Genomic DNA, 17,075 nt, shown 5'->3' with positions numbered 1-17,075 from the left:
GCACTAACTCTGCCCCCTGCACACTTGGCTGTTACCCACAAACATCCCCAACTGTGGGCTCTGCCATGAAGAGGTTTAGGGTGAAATCGGGAAGTGCCACCCACCCCCTTCTCTTGACAGCCTGTCCCTCCGTCCCAGCATGTCTTCCCTGGAGCAGCACTACGTGGCTGTGGTGTCTTATGGATTGCAAGGGGGTCCTCAGCCCTCCTCCAGGCATCCGCTGAAGAGCCAGCAAGACTTCCATCCCTGAAAACTCCCCAAGCCCAGCTTCCTTTAGAGGTTGCATGGAGAAGCCTTCTCTAGCCTTTCTTGGGGGCTAGACTTAGGGTCCCACCAGAGGCTGGCTGGCTCAGACCAGTCCCCAGCCCGCTGCCAGTTCCCAACCTGAGGGAAACCTCTGGCTGCACAGAGGGCCCACCCCTGCTCTGGTGGGTTTGTGTCTGCTCTGCCAGAGATGGGGGAAGTGTGACTGCACATGGTCTGGCGTAGGCGTCCCCCCTTAGCAGGGCCCACCACATACTCTGGGGACCAACACACCCTGGTTCAAAGCCCAGCACCACCTGTAGCTTCTAGCTCTATGACTGTGGGCATGTCCCCTAGTCTCTGAATGCCAGTCTCCTCACTCTTGGGTGACTGGATGAGTCATTTAATCCTCCTTCCAGAGCCCCTACTCTTCCTGGGCAAAACAGCAATTAATATCAACCTCATTATTTGGCTGATCCAATAAGGGGACATACACTACCACCCTGCCAGGTAGGTGGCTGGCCCTGAGCGGGTCACAGTGATTGACTGCACCAAGCTCCAGGCCATTCGGCCACGGTAACTGGCTTCGGCTTTTTCTTCCTTTTTCACACTTTTATTAAAGTATGACACACGAACAGAAAAGAGTACATATCATTAAATGGACAGCTCAGTAAATTTTTCCAAACTGAATCCACCAATTCTCAGGTCAAGAAACAGAACACTGTCAGCAACCCCAAAGACCTGCTGTGCCTCCTCCCAGTCACTCTCCCCAGCCAGGGTGACTCCTGTCCTGCCCTCTAATAGCATTGACTGGTTTTGCCTGTTCTAGAACTTTCTGTAAATAGAATCATATGGCATGTGCTTTTTTGCTCACAAGCCTAAGTTTGTGAGCATGATGTGTATCATGGCACACACCTCTGGCTCCTTCCTTTCTTTTTTCTTTCTTTCTTTCTTTTTTTTTTTTTTTAAGATTTCATTTATTTATTTGACAGAGAGATCACAAGTAGGCAGAGAGGCAGGTGGGGCAGGGGGAGAAGCAGGCTCTCCGCCGAGCAGAGAGCCCAATGCAGGGCTCGATCCCAGGACCCTGAGATCACGACCCGAGCCGAAGGCAGAGGCTTAACCCACTGAGCCACCCAGGCTCCCTGGTTCCTTCTTTTCTGTGGCTGAGTGGTATTCCACAGCCCAGGTGTGCAGGTGTGCCACTGCAAGCCATCCTCTGGCGGATGCTGGGCTGGTTTCCGGGTGGGGGCTACCGTGAACAGTGCTAGTACGTGTGCTTTAGGACTCCCCTGTACTTGTTTGGTGATGTGCATATCTGGGAGTGCAAGTGTTAGGTTGTGGACTGGCCTTGGCTTTTTGGCTGAGCCTCTCCAAAGACACTAGGAAAAAAGGAAAAGAGAAGAGGTGAGGTGCCTGCTCTGTGGGAATGGCAAAGTGTGGCCTGTGTCACCCACAGTGTGCTTAATCCAGAGCTCCGTTGCAGAACTCAATGCTGTGCTGGGCGAAGGGCCGGACAGGGTCCCGAGTGACGCAGTGATGAGTTCTTACCGTATGTGCAACGCTGCCAGGGACTCTGCGGCCGCAGAGCCTGTCCCAGCCCCAAGAGTCCACACTCGTGTCGGGGAAATGAGCTAGAATGCAGGAAACGGGAAGTACACAAGCCAAGGAGGGAACAGAGTAGCTGCGACCTGCCACAGGAGCCAGCCAGGTGGTCTGAGAGATTGGTGCTCTGGGTTTGGAGGGGTCCAGATTTGGCAGGGGTGGAGGGTGCCTTTGTTGATGACTGAAAGCATCTTTCTACTGAGCAAACACCCATGCCTTCTGCAACGCCCACCTTGAATGTCACCTCTTCCATGCAGCTCTCTGGGATCCGCCATGTCCCTCTCAGGTGCTAGGCCCTTTCTTCCCAGCAGGTCCCACAACTGTCAAGTACAAACTGAACGTACATCCTGTGACCAGAAACCATGTGATCATTTATTTAATTTCTCTCTCTCTCTCCTGCTGGCAGACCTGTATCTGTATTGTTCATTGCTGGGTCCATGGCATCTGGCATGGGGTAAAGGATCTAGACATATTTGTGGAAAGAACATGTGCCCAAAAGCATGCATAGTCCAAGGAATGGAGGGGGCCACACATGGGTGATTGGGGCAACCAAAGAGAGTGAGTCTGTCTGAAGCAGAGGTCACGGTTTGGAACGGAAGGATATCAGGCCAGCAGGGCTGTGAAAGGCCTCAAACACCAGGCCAAAGAGCCGCAACTCGATTCTGCCAGCAGCTGGAAGCCACTGAAGGCTTTGGAGTAGGAGAGTGAAATGAACAGACGAACTGATGATACTTTGAAGCAACACATCACTGAAAAGGAGATTGATGAAATTATAATTTTTACCTATTGTGGTTGTTAGGAAAGTGCATTTCAACAAGTCAGGCTCTTTTAGTCATATCTGTAATGGGAAATCTATCTAAATAGAGAAGGAATGAGGAGGCAGTCTCGGACAGTTTCTCCTAGGTCTCAGCAAAGGTGTCACACTGACAATGAGATTGCCGCCAGCTGTGTAAAGATCAGCAAACATGAGGAATAAATGGTTAAGGCAGGTACTACCTGACCCACAGATTAAGTATTTTGAATTCAGGCATGTGTGAAGCCCATGGTGCTTCCATCGCGCTCCTCTTTCCTGCTGAGAGGCCCTCCCTATTTGCCACCTGTCACATTTCTCCTGCCTTCGTTGGTTCAGAGTAGATGTCACCTCTTCCAGGAACCCCCTACGCTAAGCCCTTTCTCTGCAATTGTCTGCACCTAGAGCACCTCTGCTATGGCCTGGCTTTAACTTGACAGTTCATGGAGGGTAGAGGTGAGTGCTAGCTCTACCAAGTATTAAAATATATTCCAGAGCTATAATATTAGGACGGGAATAGATCAATAAAATAGAATAGACGATTCTAAAAATAATGGGCAATCAGCATAATTTGACATTTCTAATCTGTGGATAAAGATGAATTATTTAAAAGATGGTATGGAGGGGTCACTTAGGTGGCTCAGTCAGTCGACTGTTGGACTCTTGGTTTCCCCTCAGGTTGTGATCTTGGGGTTGTGGGATTAAGGCCTTGTGGGGCTCCACACCTAGTGGGGAGTCTGCTTGAAAGAGTGTCTCCCTCTGCCCCTGCCCCCACTCGCTTGTGCTCTCTAATAAATAGATAAGTGGCACCCAGTGGCTCAGTCGGTTAAGCCTCTGCCTTTGGCCCAGGTCTGGATCTCAGGGTCCTGGGATTGAGCTCCACATTGGGCTTCCTGCTCAGCGGGGAGCTGGCTTCCCCCTCTGTCCCTGCAGCTCCCATTGTTTGTGCTCACTCTCTCTCCCTGTCAAATAAATAAATAAAATCTTTTTAAAACATTAAATAAATAAATCATTGAAAAGAAAAGATGGTACTAGGACAACTCAGATAACCATTTAAAAAAAAATACAAACTAGGGCACCTGGGTGGCTCAATCAGTTAAGCGTATGCTGTTGGGTCAGGTCATGATCCCAGGGTCGTGGGATCGAGTCCCATGTCAGGCTTCCTGCTTGGCAGGGATTCTGCTTCTCCCTCTGCCCCTCCTCCCACTTCTCTCAATCACTCTCTCTTTCTCAAGTAAATAAATAAAATCTTAAAAATAAAATAAAATAAATACAAACTCGGTCTTTACCTCACCACTTATACGGAAATAAATGGGCAGAGAGCTTACTTTTAAAAAAAAGATTTAAGTATAATGAAGCTATAAATGCTCTACAAGAAAATATGGATGAATTACTTTTATAATCTACGAGTGGAATAAAATCTTTGTTTTGACCTGAAATGCTTCAGCCCTAACAGAAAAAAAGTTGAGGGTCTAAAAATGTAAAACTTCCATATGGCCAAAAAAAAAAAAAAAAATCCCATCATAAATAAAATAAAAAGGCAACAAAAGGACAACATATTTGCAAAAATATATGACAAAAGATTAGATTTCCTTCATAAAAAAAAAAAAAGTCCATCAACTCAAATAGAGAAATGGGCAAAGAATATGAACAGGTTGTTCGAACAAATGCAAGTGACCAATATACACATGGCACACATAATTATAACACTCACACTCCCATATGAAGAGAGTCAAAGGAAAATAAGAGATACCATTTTTTACCGATTAGATGGGCAAAGACAAAAGAGCTTGCTAATACTAAGCACTGATAAGCCTGTCATGAAATGGGAACTGCCGCACATTGCTGGAGGCTGAGAGAACTGGGGCAGGGTTTGTGGAGGGGGTGGTCCACTGCTGTGAAAATCCAGAATCTTGATAATGATGATAAAAGCTGCCATTTAGGGGCACCTGGGTGGCTCAGTGGATTAAGCCGCTGCCTTCGGCTCAGGTCATGATCTCAGGATCCTGGGATCGAGTCCCGCATCGGGCTCTCTGCTCAGCAGGGAGCCTGCTTCCCTCTCTCTCTCTCTCTCTGGCTGCCTCTCTACTTGTGATTTCTCTCTGTCAAATAAATAAATCTTTAAAAAAAAAAAAAAAAAAAAGCTGCCATTTACCAGGTACTCCCCCGGGGAGGAGATCAAGCTGCATTTTATGACCCGACCTCCGAAGTCACATACTCTCATTTCCACGGTATTTCATGGCTTCCACAGCCCTATTCATTGTGACAGGGGATAGGGCTGTGATGCCGGGAGGTGGGGAGCTACCTTAGAGGCTGGCCATCGCAGTGTCTAGCTTCAAAGGGGGAACCTTTTAACGTTTTTGAGATTGAAAGAGAGAGAGATCCCATGCATGCAAGCAAAGGGGTGGGGGGTGCAGGGAGAGAGAGAATTTCAAGACAACTCAGTGCTCAGCACAGAGCCTGACTTGGGGCTTGACCTCACACCCTGAGATCATGACCTAAACTGGAATTAAGGGTTCGATGCTTAACCCACTGATTTTTCTAGTGTCAGAGTCAGAATTTGAACTGGTCCCATGTGGCTGGAACCTATCCGACCTCCCCACTGCTGTCCGTGCTGCCACTCTTGCTTCCTTGTAATCTCATCTCCTCTGGTCTAAAAATACAATTCGGATTGCATTGTTTCCTCACTCTTGGAATAAAATCCACACACCTTACAGTCAAGCACATGGCCCTGCGTGCTTGGTCATGAATACCGTCTCACACCTCCCCACCTCCACTGAATAGCCTCTCACCTCCCACCCCCAAATACCCTCTCACTGCCCCAACCCTGGCCCATCTCACCCTGGCCACACTGGTCACCTTTCTGTTCCTCAAACATGCCAAGTCCCTTCCCACCTCAGGGTCTTAGCACCAGCTCTTCCCTCTGCCTGGAAACCTGCACAGCCCTCCCCGCCCCCCACCCAGGTCTTCATGCAGTTGTCAACTTCAGCCACACTTACTCCTGAGAGGGACCTTCCCTGACCACTCAGCCCAGAGCCCACCCCTGTCTCCACCCTCAACCCCTGTCTCCATTCCACCCCCCTCTTCCTGAGCCTCTCCACCCCATCCCCACCACACCCCTTGTTTCCAGGATCCAACCAAGATTCGACCTTTGCATCTAGTTGGTATTTCTCTTTAGTCTCGTGATTTAGAACAGCTGAGTTAATAACAGTGAATCTTTTGAAGTCAGGACTGTTGTGTTGTGGAGAGTCTCTTTTTCTGGATTTCTTGTCTGGTTGTCTCTTCATGATCAGATTCAGGTTGAGCATTTGCAGGGAGAACACAATGTGGGAGGTGACTGCATCTCATCGGGACGTGAGCGCATTATGTCAGGTGACCCTACTTTGGGGGCAACTGAATTTGATCACGTGGTTGGAGGGTGTCTGCGGGTCTCCCCATTGTGCAGGTATATGTTCCCTTCTGTCATTAGTAATTAATTTATAGGGGTCAATGGGTTTCTTTTTTTTAAAGATTTTATTTATTTATTTGACAGAGAGATCACAAGTAGGCAGAGAGGCAGGGAGAGATAGAGAGAGGGAAGCAGTCTCCCTGCTGAGCAGAGAGTCCGACGTGGGGCTTGATCCCAGGACCCTGGGATCATGACCTGAGCTGAAGACAGAGGCTTTAACCCACTGAGCCACCCAGGAGCCCCATCAATGGGTTTTTAAATACTTTGAGATGCTTGAACAGTATCCTCCGATCAGACTAAGATCCTGCTATTCCTAATAGCAAGCCCCTGGTTCCCTTGGCCAGATCTCCACTTGTGGAGACTCCTATATTTCACATAGGAGTCTGCTTGGAGAGCTTTGCTGCCTACAGCGCTCTACAGAGCAAATACCCTGCCAATTGTCCATTTACAAAAACACCCACTGTTTGCAGAGCCTGACATGAAGGGGACACGAGGACAGTACTGTCCTCTTAAGCAGATGGGAGCAGCCTTCTCTGCCCTCGTCTCCCACCAGACTGGGGCTGAAAGAAGGGACCCATCATTGGGAGAATTAGTGGCCAAGAAACTAGGTCATGCTTTTCCTTGTTGGGACCCGTGCTGTGGCCACTTTAAGGATCGAGGGAGTTGTCCAAAGCCACAAGGACACTGAAAGCAACGGGCACAAGGTTACTCGAGGAGTGGCAGCTCCTGCAGGACTGAGGGGCTGGGAGCTTTCTGCAGCTTCAGCACGCAAGAAAACTCACCTAATTTTCAGTGCTGCTAAACAGCCAAGTTTCTCTAGGGCTCCCAATTGCTTTCTGTGGGCTGAGTGGGGCTGAGGCTGTTTTATCTCAGGGATGGTAAATGAGTTCACATTTCATGCCTAGAGAAAATCACTGCTCTGCTTTCCCAGGCAGTACTGGCTTTCTCTTATTAGTCAGAGAAGAGGTGGGTTATCTGGGTTCAATTCCACCTTTGAACTTAGTTGGATTTGGCTTTATATTTCAAACCCAGATGTCCACCACGGCTGTGAGATAGTGACTCAGGCCAGGAGAAGTCAAAGGTCTTGAGAAATGTGGTGGGAAGAGATGGGAAATCCGGGGGGCCTAAATGATTTCATTTTCAGAGTGAGGAAGGGCATTTCCCACGTTGGAAACGCCCACCTCTCCCTGGATGAACTGAAGAGTCACGGCCACTAATTAAAATCCTAAAAATTATTATTGGGCACCAACATGTATGGATATAGACATGTGCAAAGCCTCCAAACCGTCCCCCACCACAGAGGACGATAAGTAAAGATCTATTAGAGAAAACTGGGAAGGGTGCCTTGGTTTGAAAACACATTCAATTTCATAGATAAAAGGTGCTAATGAATAACGTGCTTAGAGCCCCTTTTAAAAAGGGAGTGTAAGTTCTATATTGACAGAAAAACCTTTAGCATGTGTGGAAGGAAGTCTGTTCTGCGTGCGTTTAATTTGATGTGTTGCCATCTTTTTATTTTTCTAATGGGCGAACACTGAGCTCTGAACCTGTGGTGGTGTGCTTCCAACTCCCACCTGTAGAGGGAGCCTTGTTTACCTCGGATTGTTCACAATGCAAAGCTTTCAGTGAAAGAAAGAAAAAGGCTTTTAGAGAAAAAAAGTTGGAGGGTTAAAGGCAGTCTGTTTCAAAATTGCAAACAATCGTGATGGCTCTCTCTCTCCCTCTTTTTTTTTTTCTTTGCTGGTTCCACTGTGGATGAGTTGTAGCGTAAAGTCAGGAGAAATTGCCCTTCTTTTTCGGATGCGACTAGAGGTACCAGGAGGTGGGATCGTTGTTGGTGTTTTGTTTTGGTTTGGTTTTTGACCATTTCCTCACAGAATTCCACGAGGGCAGCTCCTCATCCCTGTTAAAGCACAGGCTTTTTCAGAAGGCTGATCTGTTATTTGTGACAGAGGTTGTGAATCTGAGGAGGGGGACATCTGCCCTTGACCCATCTTCTCTGCTGGGGTCTAATTGTGCTATTTGGGGACAAACGAGTTATATTGTAGCCTGAGTCTGAGGTTGCTTGCAGGTTCAGGGTCCCCCACCCCCCACCCCCATCCCCACCCCGCGGCGCCCCACGCGGTCTTCCCCTGCACCCCAGGCGGACGAGGTCTGTCTGCGTGCAGGAGAAGGGCGATTCAGATCCGCATGGGTTTTCCCTCTCCTGTGATGCAGTGTCTCCGCGGACAGTAAGCGCCCAGGTCTGGGATGGAGCAGCATTCTTGATGTTATCCTATTACTTTACAACTGGAGCTAGCGCGCCGTAGGGAGCCGGTACCCGGTGGTCTGGAGGAGCACAATGACCGGCCGGAGGAGTGGGGGGTTGGGGGGTGGGGAGGGAGCAGAGAGAGTCCGCGGCGAACGCTCGAGATCGCTGAAATGTTTGGGTCGGACAGGTGAACGCATCCCGGAGACTCAGGCGCCAGCCGGGGAGGAAGAAGGGGAGCTCGGGAGGGTGTAAACTAAGTGGTGGGAAAGAGACAAAGGAAGAGTAAAGAGGCGAGACGGTACGGTATATAGGAAGGGGGAGGGGAGAGGAGGGGGCAGCGGGTGGGCAGCGCGCGGAGGGGACCGAGCTTGAACTTGATCAAGAAAAGGGGGGCCCTGAGATGGGGGTGGGGGGCCGGCATAGAGCCGGCCACGTGCCTGGCTTTTCCAGACTAGGGTCTCGCGGAGACCGCCCGGGGACCCAGCAGCCCCGCCCAGCGAGGACCCGCGTCCCCGGGGAACCAGGAGACGCGAGGGGGTCCAGGGCTGCCCGAAGGCCCCAGGGCGCAGAGAGTTCCTAATGGTGCCTGAGTCACTTTCTTTGGGCCAAGTCTCTCCTCTCCCGGCCTGAACGCGGAGAGCTGACGGGCCGGGTGCCCCCCCAACCCCCACCCTCCGACCCGTAGACTGCGGCCTCCCGGGAGCGAGGGGCAGGCACAGACCCCACCGCCTCCTTTTCAGGGCTCAGCCCCGGGCAAGAAGCTTCCTCGAAGCGCTTCCCCCTTAAGAGCGCTCTCCCCCCGGAGCGCCCTGAGCGCCCTGCAGCGCGTACAGTGCGCCCTCATCCCTCCCCCACTACCTGGCCCAGCACCCCCTCCTTCCACCTCCTCTCCCCTCTCCCCGCCTCCCGGCCTCTCCCTCCTTTCTCCTCTCTCAGGGTGCCTCCTTTTCCTCTCTCTCCCCCTCCCCCCTGTGCCCACTCCTCCCGCTCGTCAGCCCCTCCACCTCCTCCTCCTGCTGCTCCTCCTACCCCCCCCCCGGCCGCGGCGCCGCCGCCGCTGCCGCCGCCGCTCGCCTGGGCCCTCCCCCTGGCCACCCCCGCCCCCGGGCCGGGCAGTGACGCGCCGCGGCGGTGCCAGCCCCTCTCCCCGGGCGGCCGCGGCGGCAGCAGCAGCAGCAGCAGCTGGAGCTGTGGGGCTGTCACTGCCGCCCGCCCCGCTCACTCGCCGAGCCTGACCGCCCGTCTCCGCCTCGCCTCCCGCCCAGGTACGGAGTCCGGCCCGGATCCCCGCGATCGAGCCGTTTCCGGGCCCCCGGTCGCCGCCCCCCTCCTGCCGCCGGCCGTTGAGCTGCGGTTAGGGGGTGGGGGGGCTGGGGGGTTCTGGGGAGGGGGACCGGGGGGGAAGCTTCCTGCGCTGGGGCTGAGGAGGGGGGCGCAGGGAAGCGGCTGCGCCCTGGGCGGAGTGGGCTGGGGCGGGGGGCGGGTGAGTGTGACCGAGCGGCGGCGGCGGCGGCTGCGGGGGGGGGGGGGCACCGGCAGAGGAGGTGCACTCTGGGGGCCGTGGGGTGCCCGAGAGGTGTGCCTGGGCGCGAGTGCCGGGGGCAGCTGGGCGCACCCCACTACCCGGCGGTGCGCGCCGCCGGTCCTGGGGGGCGGTGATTGTGTGCGCCGCGCCGCGGTATTGTGCGGCGGCCACACCGTTTGCAGCGGGCTGGGCACCGCGTCCCGGGGAGGAAGGCGTTCGCCCGCGGCGGGGTGGGGGCCGGGCTCGGGTTGCCGCCACCGCGGCCGCCTCGAGAAGGGAAGTGGACTGTGTTTGGGGATCTGAGGACGGGAAGCGTTGAGTGGCTGGGAGGGGCTCCCTGCCTCGGCGCGGAGAGTTGAGACGGGGTTTGCAGAGTTGAGCCCACTTCGGCAGGCCCCTGTCCCTCCCCGGAGGGGACCGGCTGCCGTTCTCAGGTGTACCACGGGAGCAGAAGCCGGGGGCGGCGACGGCCCCTGGCGAGGGGGCATTCCTTAATGAAGTGGACGCGTGGGGGCGGGGGCAGCTGTCCCGAGTGAGGGCGCGCGTCCGGGTTAAGTTGGATTTGCACCTCCGCCGGCCGCTCTCCGCTCTCCACCCTCCTCCACCTAGCCCTCCCGGACCGGACACTTTCTCGTGGGGCAGGGTGGGGGTGTGCAGTCCACATTTTTTATTCCAGCTGCTAGAGTTCAGAAGTGACCCCCCCCCACACACACACACACCTGGAGCGGCGTTTGCCAGAGTCCGGCCGCCCCTACTGGGCCACGCTTCCTAGGGGAAGTTCTCTTTAAGCCTGGCTAATTAGCATTATTCCTGGAGAAAGGTTAAGGTTAGACCGTCCTTTTCCTTACCAGGAGGCCCACCCCCCTCCTCCCTATTCCCTTCTCCCTTCCCCCTCCCCAAGAGCACAAAAGCACAAAAAGAAAGTGTGAAGAGGCGCAGATCAATGGAGAAGCCACAAACCCATTAATTCAAATGGAACCTTTTTTCCCCCCTCTAAAACATTGATTTTTCTTTCTGTCTGCTCTGAGGGGAGATTAATAACCTCCTGATTTCACCTGAAATGGTGTTTGGACTCTGTGATTTCCTCCTCTTTCTGAGAAGGATTGTGGCTTGAAATAGATTCTCCCTTGAGATAAAGCCCTACTTATCCCAGAATCAGCTGGAAACCCCAGCCTGGGGCCCCCAGCTTACCAGGTAGGGGTTGTGGGGAGAAGTGTGTGGGGCTATCACAGCTCCTCTGGGGAGAAGCGACTGTGTGATGGGACTGGGGTGCCATCTTGCCCCCTGCTTCTGGGCTGTAGTTTGGTCTGCGGGTCCCGTGGATGGCCCAGGCCCCAGTGGCAGTTTAGTCCTTACATAGTAAATTACCCCTTCATTGGAAAACCATTAGGGCCTAAATGTGTCTTTAAATAATATCAAGCTCTTGTCTAATCCCAGCTCAAGCTGGCCTTGTTTTATAGAGTAGGTTTTAAGACAGCACCTCCTCCCACACCCACTGGACCCTGGCTGGGTGACACGACCCCGTTCAGCACTTTCCTGCAGAACAGCAGGAGCACAGCACCCCCGGAAGCTTTCCTCCCAGCTAGGGAGGTGGATCTGGGGGAACTTCTGTGGCCTCAGCCACCCTTGGCCCCTGTGGAGCCGGGCCACCCCGAGTTGCTCAAGAACTTTTTTTGTCTTGTCTGGGTCCTTTTCTTGGAAGGAAACTCCTGCAGGGGATTAGCTCAGAGTGGTTCCTCTCCAGCCCTCCTTTTGGCTGGGACAACCCCGTCTGCTGTAGCTCATCTCTCCAGCCACCCTCTTAAAGAGACCCCTGTTAATGCCAGGGCCTGGGGTGTCAGTGAGGCCCTCTTGGTGCGGAGTGCTGGGAAAACAACCAGTTGCCTTTGCCTAGGAAACAAAAGCCCATTTTACACTCGATACACTAGTAGGAAGGTGTTGAAAATGCTCACTCCCAGCATTCAGGCGTTCCTGACAGCAAGGACAACAGAGCATCCCCACAGATACGTGTGTTTCTGACAGACCCTATGTGTGTGATTGAGAACACCTAGAAGGTGGTAGGTGATTGGCTGTCTCAGCCCTCCCCTCTCCGCATTTCCCAGAAGGGCCTGTATGACTTAGGACTGGTGAGCAGAGGAGGTCTGTTAGCAGGAAGGAGTGGAATTGTGCAGGGAGTGTCCCTGAGAGGCTGAACGCCTCCTCTGGTGGTCAGGTGGGCTTGGAGTGTAGCAAGAAGCTGCTGCCTCGGGACGACCCCACAGCTCCCGGGAGCTACTGCTCAGACCACCCTAAGATTTCATTTGTGCAATCCTTTCACTACGGGGATTTGAGCCCTTGTTGCTTTCAATCCTGGGGGTTTTTCGTCTTCCATTAATAAGCCATCTGATGAGCCGAAGTGGTTAAGTTGGGGTCAAATGCGGTTCAGTACCTTCTTGGCACGCTCAGGCTGTGTGTGTGTAATGCTTGCTGACATGGAGACAGGGGGAGGAATTGCCTCGTACTGAAGAATTTCCAGGGCCTGGAAGGAGCCTGCAGGTGTTCCAGAAGGAGGTGCTCACTTTCTACATCTTGGTGCCCGCCTACTTGGGGTAGAGCTAGTGCCGGGGCAACTGTCCCAGCCTGGTGATCTTTCTGGCAAGAGCTTCAGCGTCTCATCAAACAGACTGCAGGGGTGAGACAGAGGGGTCTCCTGCCTGGCCCAGAAACACCTCCAGCACATCCCTGCCCTCCCTCCCACCCCTTCCCTGAAATACACACCCAGGGCTCCTGGTCAGGGCTTAGGGGTTAGAATTGCACGAAATTCTCAGCAAATCCTCCCCCCCACCCCCGCCAAAGCAAGTGGTAGAGATAGAATTACAGCTCAGAGGAAAGGCCTGGAAAATGTTGTGTGAGGCACGCCCCAGGATCCCTGTTCTGGAGGATGCAAATGGCTCAGCTTCAGAGGCACCAGGAACCTAGTTCCCAAGAAATTGACCCCAGTTGTAAAATAATCAGGTTACTGATAGCACCTGCTCCTAGTTACCCGCCATGGATACAGGCGCGTTTCCACCATTTTCCCTCTGCTCTCCCATTTTCTCCTCCTCCTAGGCTGGGCAGTGGTTGGTGCTGGTTTGCCTGCAGAGAAGGAAGGGCCGCAGAACCTGGGTGGAGAGAAACTGAACCTGCCCATGAATTTTGGACTGCAGATAAGAGCAGGGAGGGTTCGGTCGGTTCCTCTCCTTCTGCCCAGAGTCAGGGCTCCCAGACTGGGGTGTGTCCCAGCAGCTGGCTGGGTGCTGCCCGCCTGCTCCGCACACATTCTGGAGTTCCCTTTTCAGGAAGCCAGTTGTTGCTGTCACCTTGAGACCCACAATGGCTCAGGCCCTTTGGGGGCTGAATGAGGGACTTTTATCAACAGGTGGCAAGGCTGTAGGCTTCAAGGTGTCTGAGGGCAGAGGTAAGAGGAGCGACTGCCTGGTCACTGGGGAGAGAGGGCCCAGAAATAGGGGATCAGATATACTCTAATTTTCTAATGATAATGTTACTGAAGTTTGCGAATGGAAAGGCAGAAATGAGTAGACCAAGTTCCCTTGAGTGTCCAGGAGGCCAAAGCAAGAGGTGCCTGACCGGGACCTCTGGCTGAGCAAGGAGAGCACCCTAGGTCAGGGCCTGAGACCCCACCACTCGCAAGCCTGTGCTGGCTGCTTCCCGCAGCTTCCCGCCCAGACTCTAGCTTCTCCCCCTACCCGTGCTGCGCAGCCACTGATGGGCTCGCCGCTGTGAGTGCTGGTAATTGCCTGTGTAATTAGCCCGTTCCCCAAGCCCTGGCTCCGTGGGAGTGGGTGAGGTTTCCGTCTGCCCTCCGCAGCTGTGGGCTGTGCTGTCGCAGGCCGCTGGCAGAGGGGTCTGGGCATGCTTCTCTTCCAAGACCACCCCGAAAGTCCAGTTGTGGCCGCTGTGTAAGTTCGGCCGGGACTTTGCTCTTTTTCTGCTGGTAAGTCGGGTTGACCACACTTGATTTCTTGGAAAAAATGGCCATAGCAGTAATGTCAAAATGTGGACTAGAACCTCCGCCTTCCAAGTCAGGGTTCATGGAGCAGAGTCCCAGGCGGGGGGGCACTCTCTGGGGCCTGCTTGAGAGTCCGTGGGTAACTGGGGAAAGCGTGCACAGCCCCGTCTCTCGGCCCTTACCAGCAGGTCACAGGTTTTCGCTGGTGTCTCTCTCTAGGTAACAAGGTCCTAGAGGGAAGGAACCTCAGTCATCTTTGTCCCCAGCACAACATGAGCACATAGTAGATGCTTACTAAATGTGTGCAGCCTCATTGAGGGAGTGTGTGTAAATACAGCTTCATCTCCCTTGAGTGTGCTTTGGTTCTCACCCTGAGACACTGTGTCGCTCAGGAGCCTGGCTCTCTCGGTCGGAGGGCAGAGGTGTGGCAGTACTGTGGGGTGGGCTCTGGGCACAGACCGCCAGCCTCCGGAGCCCTACTCTTCCACTCGCCATGGGGCCCTTATGCGGCCGGGACAGGTCTCCAAGGGGCAGGCCTGACGTGGGTGCCCGCCGTTTGGTTCTGTTTTGTTTTATTTAGTTTAGTTTTTGGTTGGTTGGTTGGTTTGTTACGGAGCAGTTGTGAGGAATTCTCCTAAAACCCTTGTCCCAAAGGCCCTTGTGTGTGGACCCTGGTGTTCTTCATTATCGGGTGATTGGGAAGTCAGTGGGAAATGCAGCTCACCTCTTCCCAATTAGACTTCTCCGGGCAGGGAAGGGTGGAGGGGGTCATCTTGGTGGCTGGCCACAGGAGGAGAAACCCCAGGCTCTGCAGTGTGGCGGCAGTGCAGGGGTGGAGACAGGCACAGCAGGGAGACCCTGCCTGGCTGTTCCTCTGGTCTCCGCTCAGGAGCTGTGTGCCGTGGGACCGGGTCCCCACTTGTCAAACTCGGGCCACGTCCTCCTTCCACACCAGCACCATGCCAGGTGTCTCCGCCACTCCACCGCGTCTCACAGGCTGCATGGGGGGGTCTGGGAAACCTCCAGCCTCCTCCCCACCCCTGGAAGGACTTGAGATCATCCAGGGACAGATAGGGCAGAGCCCCACCGTGGGTTGACACGGCGCAGCTGTCGGGAGGGGGGTCGGGTGCCTCCATGCTGTGAGAATGAAAGCTGAGGCCGCAGCCGGAGCTGGTGGGGGAGACAGGTGTGTGTTCAGAACTTGGGTTGTGGAGTGCCACAGGAGGGCGGTACTCCAGCTGAGGGGGACAGGGGGGCGGAGCCTGGGCGGCCGGAAGGAAGGTGTCTGGGCCTTCAGGTTTGAACACCTCTGGCTGCGCAGTTTGTAAGCTTGTGACCTTGGGCAAGTGCCTTAATCCCTCGGAGCCTCAGTTTCTCGCCTGTGTGATGGGGCTGATAAGTATACCTACCTGGTGAGCCTGCAGGGGAGATGAGAGGAGGGGCCAAGGGGAGCACTTGGCACCTGACGAACTTGGCGTCTGTGACTGTTTTCACTTGGCTGAGTGTGGGCAGAGCGCGGGCACCGGGAGCACTGCACCCAGCCGTTCTGCCTCTTCCCTGCTCCTCCGTGAGGACATGATGTTTGGTGGAACCGTCCACAAGCCTTTCTCTGGGCTGCAGACAGCCCCACCCGGGGTGATGGGCTGGGGACCCTCCCATGAGGCTCCACTGCCCCCAGCCTAGCCCCTGGCCACAGTGGCCTCCAGGCTGCTCCTCAGACCCCCCACTTCCCCACCGGCACGTGCTGGTGCCCAGAAGTCTCCCTGTATAGAACCCTCCCCATCCAGGGCAACCTTCCTCACTTCCCATGGGCTTCCGCTCAGGTGTTTCCTAAGCAGCGAGGCCCTCCCCAGCCACGGGCCCCTCTCCCAGTGCCTCTGCTTTGTCCTGCTCTGGTCCCTCCTCCCCACGGGGCTGATGTGTTTTTCTGCTGATTGTCATCCCCTCTCCTGCTGGGCATCGAGGGCCAGGATTCTGTCCTACCCAGCACCTAGCAAGTGCTGGGCTCATAGTAAGTGCTCAGTAAATACCTGTGGACTGAAGGCAGAAAGCGCCTTGACTCGGTGGGGCTTCCGGTGCTAATGGATTCAGTCTTTTAGATCCTGAGTGCTTCAGCAACACCCCAGAGCCAGGAGAGGGCCTCCCTCCCTCAGCGCTGACCCTGAGCGCGGTGTGCCCTGGGCAGCCAGGAAGGAGCAAGGTGCCCAAGCAAGGATGCCCTGTTCCTGGCTCCCAGAGCCTGGGTGGCCTCTGTACCTCCCAGGGTGCTCTCTCCTGCCAGCCTCCCCCTCACTCTTAGGGTCCATCCTGGGAGTACAGGGGAAAGTTTTGTTGTCCCTTTGTGCAGAACACGTGTGTCCCTCCGGGTGTAGAACAGGGTCTGAGCAAACACGAGTGAGTGTGTTTTCACCCCAGGAATCCCAGGGCGGTTGTGCTTATGTGTAGGGAGCAGGGCAGCCTGGGGAAGGCAGGCCGAGTATAAGTGTGGGTGTGGGCAGGAGGGGGAGAGGGCACAAGAGGACACATGGCCTCTGTCCCCTGAGGCTCCAGGTAGGCCTCGTGGGGACCCCTGAGCTGGGCAGAGCCAGCATGGTGGCCCGGCTCACGTGCCCCAGGTCCAGCGAGGACCAGGTCCAGCCACGAGAACCAGGTCTAGCCACGGAGGGCACACTGGCTGCTGCACAGAAGCTGTAAATTCCAGGAAACTCCCTGCCAGCCCAGCGTGGCGGGGGAGGGGCGGAGGCTAATCCACGCTGGTTCCCTCGCACTTGGAGAACAGATGTGTCTGCCTCAGGGACAGCCTCTGAAGAAAAGTTCCAACCAAAGTGTGTTTGCTCGTTATAAAAGAGTTGTCTGTGAGGGGGCCCTGGAGGGGAGGCTTTTTTTGGAGGAGGAACTAGGGGGGCTCTGCCAGAGGTCCTTGCTGGGGGCCCACAAATGCCATTGTATTTTGCTAGAGGGGAGAGGGGAGGGGGCAAAGCTAGCTCGGGGTGTGGGAACTGCTGGGTCATCTTTCTTGCAATTTACAGCCAACTCCCAAACACAGTTGCTGGAAGCTCCTGAAAGAGGCTGGGCCAAGTAGGAGGTGGGGTCCCTTCCCGCCGGAGGGCTGGATTGCTGGATCGCAGGGGCCCCGCCCTGGGGGTTCCCAGATGACTGGCCAGGGGCTCACTGAAGCCAGCCAGGGGAGAGGAGGCAGGCGTGGTCCTCTCCAGCAAGCCCTCC

General features: G+C 54.9%; 1 protein-coding gene across 2 annotated transcripts in view; it reads left to right on the top strand.

Annotated features, from left to right (window-relative positions):
* NOL4L (nucleolar protein 4 like) overlaps positions 1 to 17,075 on the top strand; it is a 130,606-nt gene that overhangs the window by 84,849 nt on the left and 28,682 nt on the right. Inside the window, exon 1 of one of the 2 annotated variants that reach the window (XM_059406776.1) lies at positions 9,449 to 9,602. The exons of the other annotated variant lie outside the window; for it this stretch is intronic. The gene's annotated coding sequence lies outside the window, so the exon portion shown is untranslated. Of the gene's footprint in view, positions 1 to 9,448; positions 9,603 to 17,075 lie in introns of those variants that run through there. 2 annotated transcript variants of the gene reach the window in all.

Source organism: Mustela nigripes, chromosome 7, assembly GCF_022355385.1.
Source record: "Mustela nigripes isolate SB6536 chromosome 7, MUSNIG.SB6536, whole genome shotgun sequence".
Taxonomy (NCBI): domain Eukaryota; kingdom Metazoa; phylum Chordata; class Mammalia; order Carnivora; family Mustelidae; genus Mustela; species Mustela nigripes.
This window is presented reverse-complemented; position numbering and strand designations above follow the sequence as displayed.